This window comes from Nipponia nippon, unplaced genomic scaffold (assembly GCF_047370975.1).
Source record: "Nipponia nippon isolate SJK-2023a ecotype South Korea unplaced genomic scaffold, ASM4737097v1 scaffold_12, whole genome shotgun sequence".
NCBI classification, from domain to species: domain Eukaryota; kingdom Metazoa; phylum Chordata; class Aves; order Pelecaniformes; family Threskiornithidae; genus Nipponia; species Nipponia nippon.
The window spans coordinates 3,132,874-3,149,955 of NW_028262313.1; the positions used below are offsets into that span (position 1 = coordinate 3,132,874).

General features: G+C 40.7%; 1 protein-coding gene across 3 annotated transcripts in view; it reads right to left on the reverse strand.

The window, feature by feature from the left end:
* Positions 1-17,082, reverse strand: part of LOC148056647 (uncharacterized) — a 190,101-nt gene that overhangs the window by 20,349 nt on the left and 152,670 nt on the right. Inside the window, exon 10 of one of the 3 annotated variants that reach the window (XM_087748398.1) lies at positions 16,333-16,402. The exons of the other annotated variants lie outside the window; for them this stretch is intronic. The gene's annotated coding sequence lies outside the window, so the exon portion shown is untranslated. Of the gene's footprint in view, positions 1-16,332; positions 16,403-17,082 lie in introns of those variants that run through there. 3 annotated transcript variants of the gene reach the window in all.

Here is a 17,082-nt window from a genome sequence, read left to right on the forward strand (position 1 = left end):
GAGAAGAGAACTCAGAGGACAGCCAAAAGATGATCCAAGAAAAAAATAAACAAGGTGGACCTCTTTAGAAAAAAAGAAGAGAGGGCACAGATGAAAAGAGCGTTGTAGTGTACAAAAGACTGTCCACTATCTGTACAATAAGAGACTACCAGTTGAACTTGCATTGAAAACACTAGAGACTGGGTGTTAGAAAATTCTTTCTGTGATATGGATAGTGAAACACTGAAACCAAATACCAAGTGAATAACGTAAAATTTCCTTTACTAGAGGTTTTTATGACTTGGTTAGATGAGCCTGTCAGGTTTCAGAAATCTCCCTTTTGGTTCTAGACTTCTATGGTTATGAGTTTGGTTTCCATATCTGTGAAAAAGGGTTACCAATACATTTTCTACAGCGTCAACCTCTTTACTTAGAAAGTACTGAAGAAAATGCAAAAAGAAAAAAATTTCTGAGCCAAATCTCACCAGCAAGTTCCCATCCAAATCAATGGCCTGAGTTACAAAGACTTCAGAAAACTGCCATGCTATTGCTGTTACGACACACAAAATGTAAAGGGAACGCTAGAAAAGTTTAAAGTCTTTTGACTAATCGCTAACATTTTTAGTTGGGCAATGTTCAGCTGTGCCTTTACTATGCAGCCTATATGCAAGTGATGACAGTACTGACTGCAGTAACTGATTCCCCACCTTATTTTCGCATATCACAAACAGCATTTTGTGATGGAAATACACGTAACAGATAAGACAGTATCATTCCTCATTCCAAATACAGAATTAATGCATAACACTCTGAAGTGTGCTCTGTTCACATAGACAGGCATTGCCTGTCAAGTCTAATCCCTTAATTATAATTTGAAGTCTATTTAACTTAACAACGGGACACTGTTCCACACAGTGACATCTGGGTTCAGCTCTTTTCAGGGTGCCACTGCAGTTCCAAGCTTCAGTCTAGTCTAATTGTCCTTCCATCGTTTCATACATTAAAATTTAAAGTGACTGTGTCCCCTATGTATTCGGGAATTTTCTTGACAGGCTAATTGTAAAATGATTTTAAATTTCTCTTCTCCATATGTTTGCTAAACACGTGGCTGGAAACCAAACCTTCATTACAAGTCCATCCTCAGCACTAAGAGTTCCGAAGTCACATACTGGCATGCACAACAGGCAAAGAACAAACATCAAGTGCATGCCTTGGACCTTTGATATGTAACCCTATCTTTTTACCCAAAGAAACCCAGGTTACACTTGGTCACAAATGAAATAAGTTGGTGACTGGAAGCCAGAAGATGAGTGTCCAGAATCTAAACTTTAACGAATGAAAGGAATATTGAGAAGGCCACTAATGCACCTTCTTTATACAGTGCAGTGAAGAAGAACAGAAACTTATCCAAAACCACGTTATAAATCTAATAGATAATACCCTTTTTCTTCCAACTATTTTTACTTATAAGCATCTTTTATCCTGAAGGTAGACTTGAAAAAAAAAGCACTTGATTTGACTTTTTTCTCCATCTGTTCAGTTTTAGATAAGGTCATGTTAGATATATGAGCGGATCTGTTCTTAGCAACTCAGGCTTCTCTCTGTGGTGAGTAATAGTAATAATTCAGAGGCTTTGTGTTTTGCATAGATAAATTTGAAACAACTTGCAGCTGGAATCGGCTACTGCAGATATCGGTCCATCACAGCTCCATCAAGAAGTGCTTCGGCAAGAAGGAGGTGCGTATAGCTAACGCTCTTCTCCCTTTGAAATCTCCTCAGTGTTTCCACACAAACTGAATTGTCCTTGGTTGAATGCAGGCAATTAAGGATGATCCATATAAAAAAGCAAGATCTGACTCTGCACAGTTATCTTCTCCCTTCAAGATAATACTTGCTTGCATCTTAGTTCTAAGCATCATTCTAAAGGGGTAAATGACAGGAAAATTAAACAAAGGTTACAGCAGCGATGTTTGTCATGGATTTTTACTCTCTGTAGGGAATTGTCGTTCAATTCATTACATGAAGTCTCTGGCTTCATGTGTTTGACAGCAAAACCAGAGAAGTGTGGGAATAAATGTGGATCTCCTTTGTCATATATAGCACACTGAAAAGAATGAAGTGCCAGGTAAGGATTTTTTTTTTTTTATTTTAAATACAAAGTATTAGAAACAAGTGATGGCAATTACCACTGGTAATTTAGTAAATCTTAACTTGCTGATGTGTACAGCAGTAAGATGAATTTGGACAATTTCTGTGACTAGTCATAAGTCAAAAAACAAAGTCTGTGAACAGCTCGCTGCTATGATTTCTCATTGGCCTTGCATAGGACACTCACATGCATTGTGTTGCCAAGATCTTAATACAGATCTTAGCCAAGGTCTACAGAAATCCAGAAAGTTATGCTCAATGTCACTCTTTTGAAAGAATCTGGGCTCTGACCTGGGGTGCAAATTAACTTCAGCATACTCTTTTACAAAGTGTTGACATGGAGACATTACTTAATTCTTGTACAGCAAGGGTGACTTGTATGGATCATTTAGGACTGTCAAAACAAGACTGTTCTGTGACTAAGGACTTGCTCCATGCGAGCTCTGTTTGCAGTATCAAATTGTTGGGGAAGAAACCACGAGCCTATTGCTCATACATTTGGGGAGCAGGTCAATTTAAAATCCTCTAACGCAAAAATAATGTTCTTTGAAAGAAGAAAATATTTCATTGAAATACTACAAAAAAAAAAAGTGAGGGTGTTGTAACAAAAAAATTTTAGTTGCAGTCTGTAGCAAACACCCTGGTCAAACAAAAGAACAACAACTAGCTACGCCAGTGCTCATTTTAGGGATTCATTTTCCTTTGCATTAATTTTGAAATGAAGCATTTCATTTATCCATATTTGATCTTCACCCAGGAATAACGACCCGCTGTGCTGGTAAATCCAAATAGATTCCATTAGGTCTGATGCTATTGTAAAAGCTACTGACAGAGTGACTAAATTCAGAATAAGGTGTAGGGAATGGACATGTACTTTAGAGCAAATATTAGACACCAAAAACTTTTATACTTCTTAAAGGGCAGAAAAAGGATAATTTAATTGTTTGCAGTTTGCCTATGTGAGGAAAATAGCTGTAAAGAAATGGCTTAACGTATACCAATGTGTCTTACAAACGAGCAGGCACTGCCGTCGCTGTGCCCTGTAGCTGGCCAGTGCTCCGTGACAGCAACTGGAAAGCACAGGCAGGAAGCTGTTCTCCCCTCCCATGGCGAACACACAGCTCTCCTGCCAACAGTTTCCAGGCAAACGCACATGAGCAAAGGCTCTTTTTGAAGTATAGATAGAATATTTTTGTTTGAAGAGCTTACCAGGTTTTAACATAAGAAAGGAGGTGCTTGGCAAAGTGACTAAAAGTGGCAGTGCACAGAACGCACTGGGAATTGGCATGTTTTCTTTACTGAATATCAGCAAAAATTTTGGATCTAAAAACTCCTCCTTTCCACTAAATCCAAATAACTAACTTTGGCCCAGGGCACATTTTAGGGAGTAGGGACAAAATTAAAAATAAATTAAAAAAATCTCATCTTTCAGGTGAAAAGAAGAAAAGCTGCAGTCTCTTATACACTGTTGTGGATGTAGCAGCCCTATTTGCTTTCTCTCACCTCCTCTGTGGGACCCAGCAATAACGACATCATGAACAAACTCATCAGCCCCATCATAACCTCCCTGAAGCTGCTCCCCATCATGCCAGTACCTTATGCTTCTTTAAAGCAACATCACAAAGTTGGACTCTGGTACAAAATTAACTTCTGGAATGAAACACAAATGACGTGGCACAAACATACAAAAGAAATGTTTTCCTTCTGAAGACAAAAGTCCTATCTAGCTCTTTGCTGGATCTCATGATCTTCCAGACCTCAAATCACTCGTGAGAGAAGGTCACCGTGCCTGTTGGAGTAACTTATCTCCCAGACCAATGACAAAGTTGGGAACAGGACTGAAACTTCCTGACTCTCAATCCAGCAGTCTAACATACAGACATGTTATCCTTAAGATATCCACATCTATTGCATAGATTGCTAACACCCAGATGCGAAGCTCAAACAACTCCGTCTACACAATTTTTGATAGATGTTTATCCCAACTGTATTTTGCAATCTACAACGATAGAGATTCTCCTTACGTAATCTATTCCAGTGAATAACTATCAGCATTTTAGAAAGTCTTAAAAATTTCTAAATCTGGAATTCTCTTACCTCTTTTTCTTGTTCTGTTTGTTTGCTTAGAGCAGTAGATTCACTGCCTTGCTCTTATAAACACTTACGCCGCTGGTATTGTCTCCCCTCAGTCATCACTTCTCTAGACTAGACATCCCACGATACTTCAGAAGTTCCTCACAGAAGTCACTGACTTCCAGATTTCTAATCTGTATTCTTCTCAGGACTCTGGCTGGTCCCTGTTTTTTGTGACAGATCTCTCTCAAAATTGGCGACAGGACTCTGTCAAAGACCAATGTCAGATACGGCAGTGAAATATCCTGCATGTGTGTTAGATGACTCTACTGTTGATAGATCCCCAGTTTAATGTGCTCCTTTCTTGCAATAGGCTCAGGATCATTTGATTTGCATGAATCAGTGTCTTACTACCATCCTTTCTGTCTTTGCTTCTTGCTTTGTTAGGGAACTGCAAGCTCTCCATCAGTCACTGTCTTCCTTAAATTCGTTGCTCATGGAAGCTTAGCTATTCAAATAGAATTAATAAAATTCTGAGGTTTTGAGCCCTACTCTCTTAAGGTTTACTTTCTTGTTCTCCTGTCTATCACAAAATCTCTTCACAATAACCCTTTCCTTCTCTCCATCTTCAAATGCTCTGTCAGTTCTTCCTAACATGTCACAGTCAAATCAAGAACTGCAAATCAACTTCTAAGATGCAAGTCCACAGAAGTACTAAACATTTTGCTTGTTGCTCACAAGCGGCCCTATTCACCCACTCTTTGTTTTAGTGGTTAATGCCTCAATGGGCTGCATCCCTGCTGTCCCCCTTCCTCCCCTTTTGTCATCTTCAGCTAATGTACCTGCCTCTGATCTACATCTCGGAGCGAGTCAGCTCACCCGTGATACACCAACGTTGATTTCAACACCTGCCAGATTCAGAAGTAGTATTAAGCCAGGCAGCTGCCTGCAAGTCATTCCCTGCCTCCGGCATTCTGGCGGAGCTGCCTGGCTAGTCACCCTTCTCCAAACCGCATCTTCTTTTCACTCTTGAATATGGTATCAAAAAGAGCACTAGGACCAAAAGTGACCATTGCACCTCATCCCCACAGTCCCAATCACACGTAGCAGGTCTCCAGAGACCAAAACCAAACGAGGTGTCTATTTTTCATGCAGCTAATGGTAATTCTGCTAGTCTCTTACTCGTGGCTCCAAAATGGTGCTCCATAAACCACAAGTGCATCAAAAAGGACCTTAGGATGTTTGTGAACTATGATGCCAAGGACTGAGTTTCTTTGCTTTTGAAAAGTCCTGTGAAATGAAGAACAGGAGAACTACTGTCTAGTTTAGTCATCTAAACCATTTCCAAAGTTTTCTGAACAGTGTTGTTCTATCTTTAAGGGGCGAGGGGAGGGGGAGAAGCAAAAGAAAGAATTTCGCTGTTCCTTTGCCTAGCTACATAGTGTGAGCATTATGAGCGTTGTTGTATTTCTGTTCCCTTCCCCTGGAGTGGACACAGCAACATCATGAGATGCAAAAAGGGAAAACCAAGCATGTAATTTCAGCTGTACCTATCCACTGCTGCTAGATACCAAAAAATCCTCTGTTGAGAGAGAGAAGTCGAGGTTCTGTTTGGCATGGCATTAGAGGGATAAACAAAAGGCAAAACATCCCAAAGTGCAGCTGAACAGCTCTATTAAACTGATGGTGTAGCCATTGAATCAGAAAACAGCTGGGATGGAAAATCTGATATTTCTTGGCAGTCTGTGTAACATTTTCTTCTCACTGGTGAAAAGTATGATCCCGAGGGTTTATAATTAGGCAATAATTAATCAGGCATACAAGCACCTCAGCAAATGACACAAAGCTTCAACATCTCTGAACATTCCTTCACTTCTTTCTGTTTTATCCAAAACACACTGTGAAAATCAAACTCCAACGTTAAAGACTGAGAGGCTGCCAGGTGGGCCGAGGAACTTCATAGCACCAGTCAACAATAACACTGAAACATGTGAGCATTTCTGCTCCACAGCTAATCCAGACAGGGAAGATCCACACACATGCTATGGCTTAGTAAGATTTTGCAGTTTGAAGGAGGCTATGTCAAGGACGCATACAAAGAGAGGTGCTCCAGTGACTAAGTTTGAGTCCAGATTCAAATGGGACATCCTACTTCAAGCTTCAATTTAGTCTGCGATGAAGGGAGAGCTACCTACACAGTCTGGACCCGAACCTTTGCAGAGATCAAAAGGGCCCAGAAGTCGATTTTTAGTTATAGCTCTTGGAATGAGCTACAGTACCTTGCATTGTGCTTGTGTCAAGAGATAACGTTCAAAAGCTAAATGGCAGTAATGGCTTTTCTGTAGTTGTCTGTTCCATCCCATTTTCAGTACTTTCTCAGCACTCGAGAGACCACCCCAAAGGTAATTGCCAACATTGCTCACACTCTGTCAGCTTGCATAAAAGAAATATTTTCTTTTAAGATTGCACCAGTGAAAAATACGCCTGTCAAATCAGCTCCAAAGTACAAAAGAGGATGAAGGGATAGACTACAACTGTCATTGAAGAGAATGACAAAAGATCAGGAAATTAAACTTCATCTTTTGACTTAAAGGATAACTGTTGCTTGGGATGACAAAATATTCAAACTATTCAAAACCCCTTCTCGCTTTGCTGGCTCCGTATCTCCCTTCCACTTAGAGCTGTAGCAGATGGAACTTTTTTGTAGCATTGTCTTTTCTACCTTTCTTTATAACATTTTCATGTTACCTTTTACAAGAAAGAGACCCACAGACAGAGGAGGAGAGTGCAGATGGGATTAAAACCTCCATGGCTGTGTTGTACAGGTAATTTCCACTACCTCTAACTTCCATTGGTCTGCAGTAAAAACGACCAGGCACGGTGGGAACGGGCAGGCTGACAGCCAGAGAGGTGGCCTAGGGTTAGGCTGCTTTCAAGTACAAAGTCAAGAAGGAGGCTTTGAAGATCTTTCCTAGCAATTGCTGTTTCTAACCACTAAATGGCTTTTGCCACCACTCCGAAGTTTTGGTGATGTCTTCTGGTGACAGGCAGGTGTCCTTTGATTTGCTTATGATTTCGGTGCTTTCTTTTAGGGGGTGAGGACATGTAGCCTGAACTAAACAAATTTCATTCTTGAGTCCGCAGGAGATTTGAAATCACAGAAAGACAGATAGCGATTTGGATTTCAGCCTTTGCAAGGAACTTCTGTACTGCCATTTGCACCCCAAGAGAAGCAGCTGGGAAACAGAAGTGACAGAGATTGTGCTTGTTCTGGTAACCGTATTTTCTGGCTCCAACACAGCCTGAAAGCAGGCTCTTAAATTAGTTGGCACCCAGCAAAAATGGTTTAAGATTTCTCTGCCTTGCTGGCAGTTTATCAGTGAAATGTTGACAATTACAGACCTTCATCTACAAGCTTTATGTCTGTAACTACCCATCCTTAGTAATCAGCTCTAATGCTGGTGTGCTCGCTCTCCTTCATTCACAGTAATAGAGAGACCACGGTCAGCACAGCTGTCCCCGTTACATACTAGATGCCAGTGCAAAGGTAGAAGGAGAGACATCCCAGTGAAAGCTGCGACTACAAAAAACATTCAATGAAAAAATCTGTTGGCTCATGTTCGTGTGATAAGTATCATCCAGCAAAGTGCAGTGGAAAACATCTCTGGAGGCAGAAATATCTACTGTAAAATACTGTACCTACAGAACAGGTAAAGCATAGGGCACTGATAACCAGCTTCCCTTTTCGGCCTCTTGGACTATCACGTTTCGAACCAGACACAGAAATGTCAGCTGTTGGGATTGTCAGCTAAAACTAAGAAGTTTGAAAATGAAACTTTTCCTTCATCTACAGGTGTCACAGAGCAATCCAGCCAAAACAAAGAGGATCAGGCAAGCTTTCTTGTAACGCCTTGATAACCCCCCTCCCAACTCAAACAAACACTTAAACCGCACTATTTCCTCACCAGTACTGCCTTTAGCAAGACAACGTGTGTGACATACGAAGCTTGCTACAGACTGCATCAGAAACAATTGCTACAGAATATTTAAAGAAAATGCCTTCATCTTTATCTAAGTCTGGTGGCATAAGAATAGCTTTGCTAAAACTCAGATTGTCTTTGTCAAAACAGATATAAAAATTCTAGTTCCAGGCAGGCAAAACCCAGCACACGTTGCTTCACATTGCTGAAACGTTACAAATTACAGAGGCATATAAAATGCCTTTGCATTTACCACGAGTGAGTGTGAACTAGCAATAACCATACTCCCAAACAAGTAGATGACTAATTTGACTGGTGTCAAAAATCTTGTTTTTATACGAAGCATTTCATTCCAACACTCACAAATGACTACGGTGCCACTGAAAGAGAACCACTTTTGTGGCAGACAGTGGCAACTGAAAACACATCATACAACGTTTGAGGGAAATAAAATGTTGGCAAAGATAATGTTGTCAAAACTCCACTTCTGTGAAAATGGCTCTGGGAACTTTCAAGTGCATTTCAAGTACATGCAAGTATTTTCAATTTATGTAGTTTCAACTACATAAAGCAGAGACAAGACCTCAAGATTATATTTTAAATTTTCTTCTTCACTCCTCATCCTCACAAACCACTCTTTCTTAGAATAAACTGAAAAATACTCAATTTATACTTCGTCTTCTCCAATTCACTGTTAAGACCACCTGCTATACATAAAGCCAAGGAGGAACTAAAAGTATTTTCTAAACATTTGCTTAACTGCGGGCAGGATTTGACCCAGAGGTGGAAATAACAAAGTTGTTCCTCGTTCACTGATGTGAATTTGCATGGCAGGAGTGCTGGAACAGTCGTGCGCAATCACCGTTTTGGGCCAAGCTCTGACATAAGTCAATAGAACTTGCACACTGAAGTGCATACATAAATGAAAATATAATCTTGCCATTTGAAAATTAATCAAAGTACATAGTTATTCTATAACCCGAATCTGGAAAAAGGTTTAGAAGCAAATAGTAAATTGGCTGAAAGATGCATCTTTAAAGGAAAGGAGGAAGGAGTGTCAGGATAACAAAAGAAAGTATTTTGACTTTTTATTGTCAAACATACTTTTGCTTTGAGCTTGACGTAAAAAGGATTATGTCACTTAAGAATATAGCAAAATTTATTGCAAGTTTATTGCAAAACAACTGGCGATGCCCAAGAATTCTTCAATTCTTCGATCATTCCACCCACTGCACTCGGTGGAGTCAAATCTGGTTATCAAGGAGCACATCTGTGGCTAATACTTAGTGAAAAATTCTCTTTTTAGCTAGAAAAAAAACTGCCGACAAAGCCTTTTGGAGAATATGGAAAAGAGGAATGAATACTCACCAAGTAAAAATCTTAATGCACATTCTGTTGGAACGAGTAATGTTGAATAATTATTTCTACTTGGTCACAAAAAAGCATAAACAAACCCCGAACAGACTCCAGGAAACAAGATCACTAGTTTTCCATATGCTATATGCGTTGGTATTGTACTCGGGCTGCTTCTTTTTACAGCTGCTAATGCTTTGCAGAAGGGCTGCGACTTCTCACTCTGAGCTATTGTCTTCCTGCTCTGCACACATGGGCTCTGCGGTGATTAGGCCTGAACAGGACAGCAGACTGTGTTCAAAAATGTTTCTTTGGGGAAACTGGTATCTGCTGAAGATATCAAATATGAACAACATTTAAAGCCATTACAATGTCTCTCTTGGAACTTCAGCGTTATCCAGTTTCACCAAGTTGCCAAGAAACGCTATTAAAATTTGGCAGCAGCAGCGAAGAAGCACTATAGTGCCATGAGTGCAACGGGCCTCCTTCTGATCTTGCTTACGATGACAGAAATCCAGTAACATCGGTGGAATTCCTCCTGGTGTGCACCCATCTAAACAAGTCAAAACAGGCTTAACTTTACACCAAAAGATATGCTTAAAGCTACTTTGCTACTTTCTAGGGTGGGATCACCCCTTCTGAAGTTCTGTTGATTACCTTGAAGAACTGTTAGAACTGGAAAACTCAAGTCCCCTAATGCAAAATGGGGTGCTACCAGCAGTCGTCGTCTTTTTTTTTTTTTTTCTTTTTGTAAAATCTAGTGGATTTAAAAATGTTGAATGGCACAGGTGCAGGTCACAGCAGACACTCAGAGACCTGACAAGCATAAGAAGTGTGTTCCCCCACCCATTTGCAGGCTTTCTGATGACTGAGCTGTGGTCAAAGATTTTGACAAGAGCCCACATGTAAGCTAACAGCAACAATGAAGGTGACAGGTATAAAGTAAACAGAAATTTGTGTTTAAAAACCCAAAGAGAGGAAATTATATCTAAATAAATTTTCTAATCAGTTCAAGACTTAACGACAGATATGCTAGACTAGGAATTAAATGCTGCTGGTGAAAAGGTGTGTTTTTCTATAGCTAAAATCAAGAAGTTTTCAGTGAAATCAAGGTATAGCTACTTATTTGCAGGAAATAACTCCTATAAAGCAAGACATAAGAATTACAATATAGCAAGTTGACACAATAAAACCACAAAACTACAGGAACACAGATGATGGCAACAGATACACAGATTCAGCTCAAAATAGTGAAAAAGTAACCATAAAACACCCAGCATGTAATAAAAGATGCAATCAGAAGTCGTCAAAAGAAAAAGGGACGAGATGATGAATTTGTAAGAGTTAAAAATCTTGGTATTAGAGGTAAAAGAACCGCAAGCACACACTTGAAAGTTGGTAATTTGGAAGGGAAAAAATATTCCTCATGATATAATATCTACCTGGTGGTTTGCTTGTATGATGGAAGCTTAGTTAAAAGATCACTAAATTCGTGAAAACAATACAGATGCGTTTTACTGGATTTATATAATGTTATTATTAAACCAGATAGACTTCATTAAAATGTGAAAGTTAAAAGTCTACAAGTAATAGAATCTATTTCTCCTGCTGAATTTCTCTGCTGTGCCTCCCAGGACCTGATCGTTTCTTGTGACTAGTCAAACAGGAGGTAACGTGTCCTATAAATATATACATTTACAGGTCAGTGTTAGCTAATTGCTGAGTCTTATACAAATGAACTTATGGCATCTTGAAAATTGTTTTATTCCTTAACAAGGAGTAAGTTGATATGAGAACAAATCCAGACAAAATGCTCAGAAAAGGTGACACGGCTGTTTTAAAGGTTGAATAACGGTATGATCTCAGAAACAAATCTGTGATACATGCATCAGAAATTTCTCTAGAAATAACGATTTAAAACCTGGTAAATAAAACACTAGACTATTTCCTTTCTCATCACTTTTGCTGGTGGGATTATCAGTCCTCTAATACCCTCTGCCACCAATTTCCTTCTTTATGCTTCTATTTACTTCAGTAACTTAAGCAGGGAAACACTGAGGACTCCAGGACATTTTTATCAGCCAGCTGGGCACACGATCATATGTGTCAGCAGAATTAACAGCAACATCTCCATTGCACAGAATAATTCGTAAAAGGTGTGTGAAGACTCTGGTGCTCCTGCTTACACCTGTGTACGTTCTTAACCAGAAAACAGGGATCTACAACAAAAGAACACGAAGCTCACTGTAATTCTAAACTTTGTCGAAGTTGGTCAAACCTACGAGAGATCTACAACAATAACTGAGAAGCAGCATAATCCATGAGCTGAAACATCAGTTCCAAGGCCTTTTGGTAAGCGTGTTTTTCTGGAATATCCCCTTAGAAATGTTTTCTTTAAGTTTGTTAAAACAAGTGAGGCCTGCTCACTCTCTTATGTCTTGTTTGATTGGTTTCTTTCCAAGTATGACATGATTCCAGTCCATATGGCTTAAATTAGGGTGAGGCGCTTTGCAATGCTGTGACAAAAAAGAGTAAGTCATAACAAAGCCAACCAACGGCATTAACATGTTTAGCAAGACCACAGTTATGATTGCTTAATTCTACAGACCAGAGCCATGTGAAACACAGCCACGGATCAGACGCAGCGATGGCTAGTGCAAGTTTTTCCTCCCCCACCTCAGCACCATCCAGGATATTCCTTTGCTGCCGTCGATGGTATCATTTGCCTCCCCAGTCATTTAACTTCCAATTTACACTCAGATTTGGTAAACATCTTTGATGCAGCCTCTTAGTCAGTGAAACACCAAATGGTCTGGCAAGACCTAACGATGATTAGGCACTTCTGTACTGTAATTACCCTCCACACTACCTCAGCTTTCATGTCTCAAGGTCTGAACTCATTAAGTAAGTTACTGATACCTTTTACAGACGACTCCAAGTTCACATGAACTGAAATTAAGAAGTGTTACAACTTTGGCAGCCAGGCCGTGTAGAGCAGCACAGAAATTAGTACATCCAATGAATTTAATATTGTCTCAAGACATTAGCAATAGCAATTGCAGAATAATTTGAAAACTTGGTTATAACAGAATAAAAGAAACACTCCCCCCGCCAAGTATCCAAAAACCCCAGGTCCCCAAACGCAACCGCCATAGGCTGAATTCTCATGTAAGCCTGTGGCAAACTTGAATTGCAAGGGAATGGGAACGTTCTCCAAAAGCACAACTTCTCTGAGCATGGCTTCACAGAAAAGCAGAAATTTCTCAGCAATATTTACACTGTCATCATATCACTAAGTATCTGAGATGGACAGTAAATGGTCCTCAGATTGATTCAGGAGTCTTTATCATAACTGAAGAGAGGCTACCAGCATTCGTGCAGCGAGGGGAGCTCTCAGAAGTCAGCTGGTGTTGGGCTCTGCCTCTGCACAATCTGTCAACCACCAACTTCCCAGGCAGCAAGGTACCTAATAAACAGGAGCTATAGGCTGATCAGTGGACTTGACTTCTTGTTTACTCCATTATAATACAAACCTAGCAGTTGTTGTTTACTATTCAGCCTATCACATTAAGGTAGCTGGTCTCTGTTGTCTATTCTTCCAAACCGGGCTCCTGTCCTGCTTGCTTTCTGCTCTAAGTGCCCAATCAAGCTTATACCGGCTTCCCTCCACGCGTTGTTCTGTCTGCTGTATGGATTTCCTGGTTTCCCGATCTCCGGGCAACTGCTCGCAATGCTCCTGGGAAATCACAGTTTGGTGCAGACATCAATACCTTTGGTTCCTAGTGGTTGCTCTTCTTCCTTAGGGTATGTGCCTCCCAGTCTTTTGCCAGATGCCCTGTCTTTCACTGTTTGCCTTTACAGAACATCATCAAGCATTTCCATGAAACCGTACTGCAACAGCAACGGCATTTATAGTGGTTTGAATGAGCACAACAGAGTAACTGAAAACACCATCACTAGACAGCTCAGCAGCTTGTCAATAGGTTTAACCACATCACAGACCCAGAGTCTGTTTTTACACTGCCAGCAAAACTACGTGTGACTTTTCTAAGGGGCCAGATACAAGCACTGGAATGGATCTTTACAGCTTGGCATTGCTGCTGCCCTCTGAGGAAGAACAGTATGATGAGGTGGGAGAACAGCACCGCAGCCTCTTTCGGTCTAATGGATAAAAAATGCAGGCAAACTATTTTTAGATGAAAGCATTCTGCTTGAATTAAACTCAGAACCAACTTGAAAAAGCAAGAAGAGATGCAAAAATACTTTTAGTAGAAAAATATATTTAAAATTCTCTAAAAAGAGTTTGGAAGATGCACTTCCTTGCAGACTTACACAAAGTTTAAAAATGAACCGAAAATTACCACTCTAACCTCCAAACTCCTTGAGGCTGTCTGCGCTCCCACAGGAGTTTTGAGAATGCTTTGAATGAGCACAGCGATGGCATGGAGCAGCATCCACATGTTGGCAAACTGGAGTAAATCAGTGCAAAGAAAGGACAGTCACAGCAAGAGGCTTTTCAAGAATGGTCATTTTAAAGACCCCATGCTCCTTTTACATCCTTTCAATTATCCTTTGTCAGCTACAATCCTTTCTTCTTGTACATATTCCTAGGCTTTAATCAGAGTAAAGGTCTTAAAACCTGAAGCTGGGCAGCAGAGCAGAGAGGGGAGGGCTGAAAGGCAGCCAGCCCGTGACTTCTCCCACGGGTTCCAGGCCAAACCAATCGGTTGTGCCAGGGATCACCCCCCCGCCAAGTCAGCTCTGTTCTGACACCTCAAACTGAGTTTCGGATTGACATAACTTAGAGATAAAACTTTTATTTAAGAAAAAAAAAGATGCCTGCATTACACTCTGCAGAGACAAAGGCTGATAAACTGCACGATGTGAGTTTAAAGTACTTAGTAATTGTTAGGGCTATATTACTTATCCATAGATACTTTGTTTAAATAATGCTACTTTTTTAGCACAGAAGGTGTAACAGTGCTACTATTTCATCCTATGCAAGATTCTTCTCATGAAAAATATGCTTGCAGACCTGTTTTCAGGAGAAAATACAGTAGCAGTCTGAACATACCAGGTTCATCTCCAGGCTATTCAAAGCTACACGAGTACCAACACCAGGTCATGCATCACCAGCTCACCCAATAGCACAGTTTGATCCGGATCAGGTGTGGGCACGTGATCACGTTTTTCTAAAATTAGCCAGAGCCCCCAAAGTGGAGATTATGCCAGCTTTACGTGGCTTCCTGCCAGCAGCAGGCCACCAGACAATATCGCACCTAGCGTAAAAGCACACCGCTACCATAGAGAAAACCTGAACCAGAATAAACTTAATCAGTGCGAATTTAATCTGCTTAAGCTATTATGAATACATCACGGCGAATTTATACTAGAAGAATACTTTCTTCTTATCAGGTACCAGGAATCTTAAAAACAGACAGTGTATTTTTAAGCTATGGCGCAAGTGCAAAGTGGAAGGGCCAAACTGAAAACCATCTGTTTTGGTGTTTCGCGCTAGCTGGAAACAAAATATGCAGCAGGAATGGAAACGCAGCTTAGCAGAGAAAGCAATTAACAGAAAGCTGTAATAGAGCAGAGCTTCCCATCACAAAGCGCTGCTCCTCATATCCACACAATTCCTGGAAAGAGGACAATCTGTTAAGCCAGAGGGAATTACACTCTGTATAATGAGGCCAGTTATGCTTATTTTACACACTACCAAGTGTGTAAAATTTAGTCTGAGTTAAGAAGTGTTAGTAGCGACACAGGTTGTCTGACAAATAAAGCTGATGCAGAAAACTGCCACTTGGGACAGGCTGCTGCAGTGAGGTCGGGGGCGGTTTGCCTTCCCTCGCCCTGGACCTTTCACTCCCAACCTCATTTGCAACGGAACAGGAGCTTCTCACGCTGAGGCAATGAACGTTCATTGGGAAAGTGAGAAAAATTATCCTTATTTTTGAAGCAAAAGGAATTTTTTTGACAGCTGTAATTCCATCACACAAGTACAGGGAGAGTATAATAAGAAGTACCATTTTGTTCTTATGTTCTTCCCTAGGCACTGCCTTTTGGCCCCTGGACATAGCGTCTGACGTACTGAGCTCTGATGAAATATATATACACTACACGTAGCCCCAGGATAAAAGCGACAGCATCTCTAGAGGCAGGAATCTGGTTCATCTGTCATGCAGAAAGGAATACCTTTCAATTGCTTTAGTGTCACTTAGCCACATCTTGGAGTGCTGGCTTCTTACCCGCCGGTGCTTGCCTTTAAATGGCTGGCTGGTGCATCAGCATCAGGAGTTAAGTTTACAGAAAGCAGCCTCGTGCAGCGAGATGGACAGAAGTAGGTTATAGGCAGGAATAACGTAAAGCTCTCAGCTCTGGCTAGAGAGCTCATGAAAATAGCCTGCATTTTCTTCTAGTGAGTTTTGAATTAAAGTTTTGCTTTCTTTTTTCTTTCCTTAAATCTGTTTTCAATAACTATGGAGCTAAAAAATATGAAGATAATTATAGCTGTCTGTGCAAAACAGAAATGTCAGACCTCACGTTTCCCAACTGACCTTTCATCAGATGAAAATTCCCACAGCAACCTTCTCCAATCACAGAGCTGGGAATTGTGAAAATTTGCAAAACAGCATTCTGTCCAAAAACCTTGTTCACATTGCAGATGCACAGGTGGGTGTTAGTATGATTTACATAGGAGGAATAGCATTAAGGTAGTAAAAAAGCAATCAAACTTCAAAAGCTGTTCTATAAGAAAGCCTACTCTGAATAATCAGAGAACAGCCTTGCTGAGGTACTGGTGGTGAAATCTGGTACGCTGGTCTTCTGGCTGCAGGAAAACGAACGACAGAAGCTGCCGAGAAAGTCTGAAATAACAAGGAAAATGGTATATTTTTACAACATGGCTTGCCTGGCTCCTTCCATTCATTCTGAAGTGCTGCACTGAAAGTCACCTGCAAGGAGAACACCCCCAAGAAGGAACAAGGGAAAAGGATCTCGGTACCTAATATTGTGATAGGAGACTTGCCTTGGGTCAATAAAAAATGAGAGAAAGCCACACAAAATCTCAGTCTAGCTGGAAGCAGCCTAGTACTGGATATCATAAAAAGAAATTATTTTTTTTCCCCAAAGTACTCTGTTGGCTAGATGTGCAAATATCACATAATTCATGTACAGAGGGAACAGAGAAATGTATGTATGTATTTTCAGTTGGCTTGGGAAGAGATTTAGTAACTCCAAGTTCTTATTTCATACCTGACTACAACTCACACTGCAGCCACAGCTCTATCATCCCATTTAGTTCTCCCAGGTGTATACAGGTTTCTCTCCATAAACTGCTCTGGGAAGGAATCGGACACAGCTACAGTCCCTTCTCCCTAGAGCATGTTCAAACACCCACACCAGTTTAGATAACTGTCGCGTGTGTCAAGCCGTCCTTCGACACCCCTGTGCTCACTCACACAGCAGCAAACCCAAGTGGCTGACTGCAGAGCTGACCGCTCACTGCCACGTCCCAAAGGCTGCTGTGAATGTCTGATCGCCACTC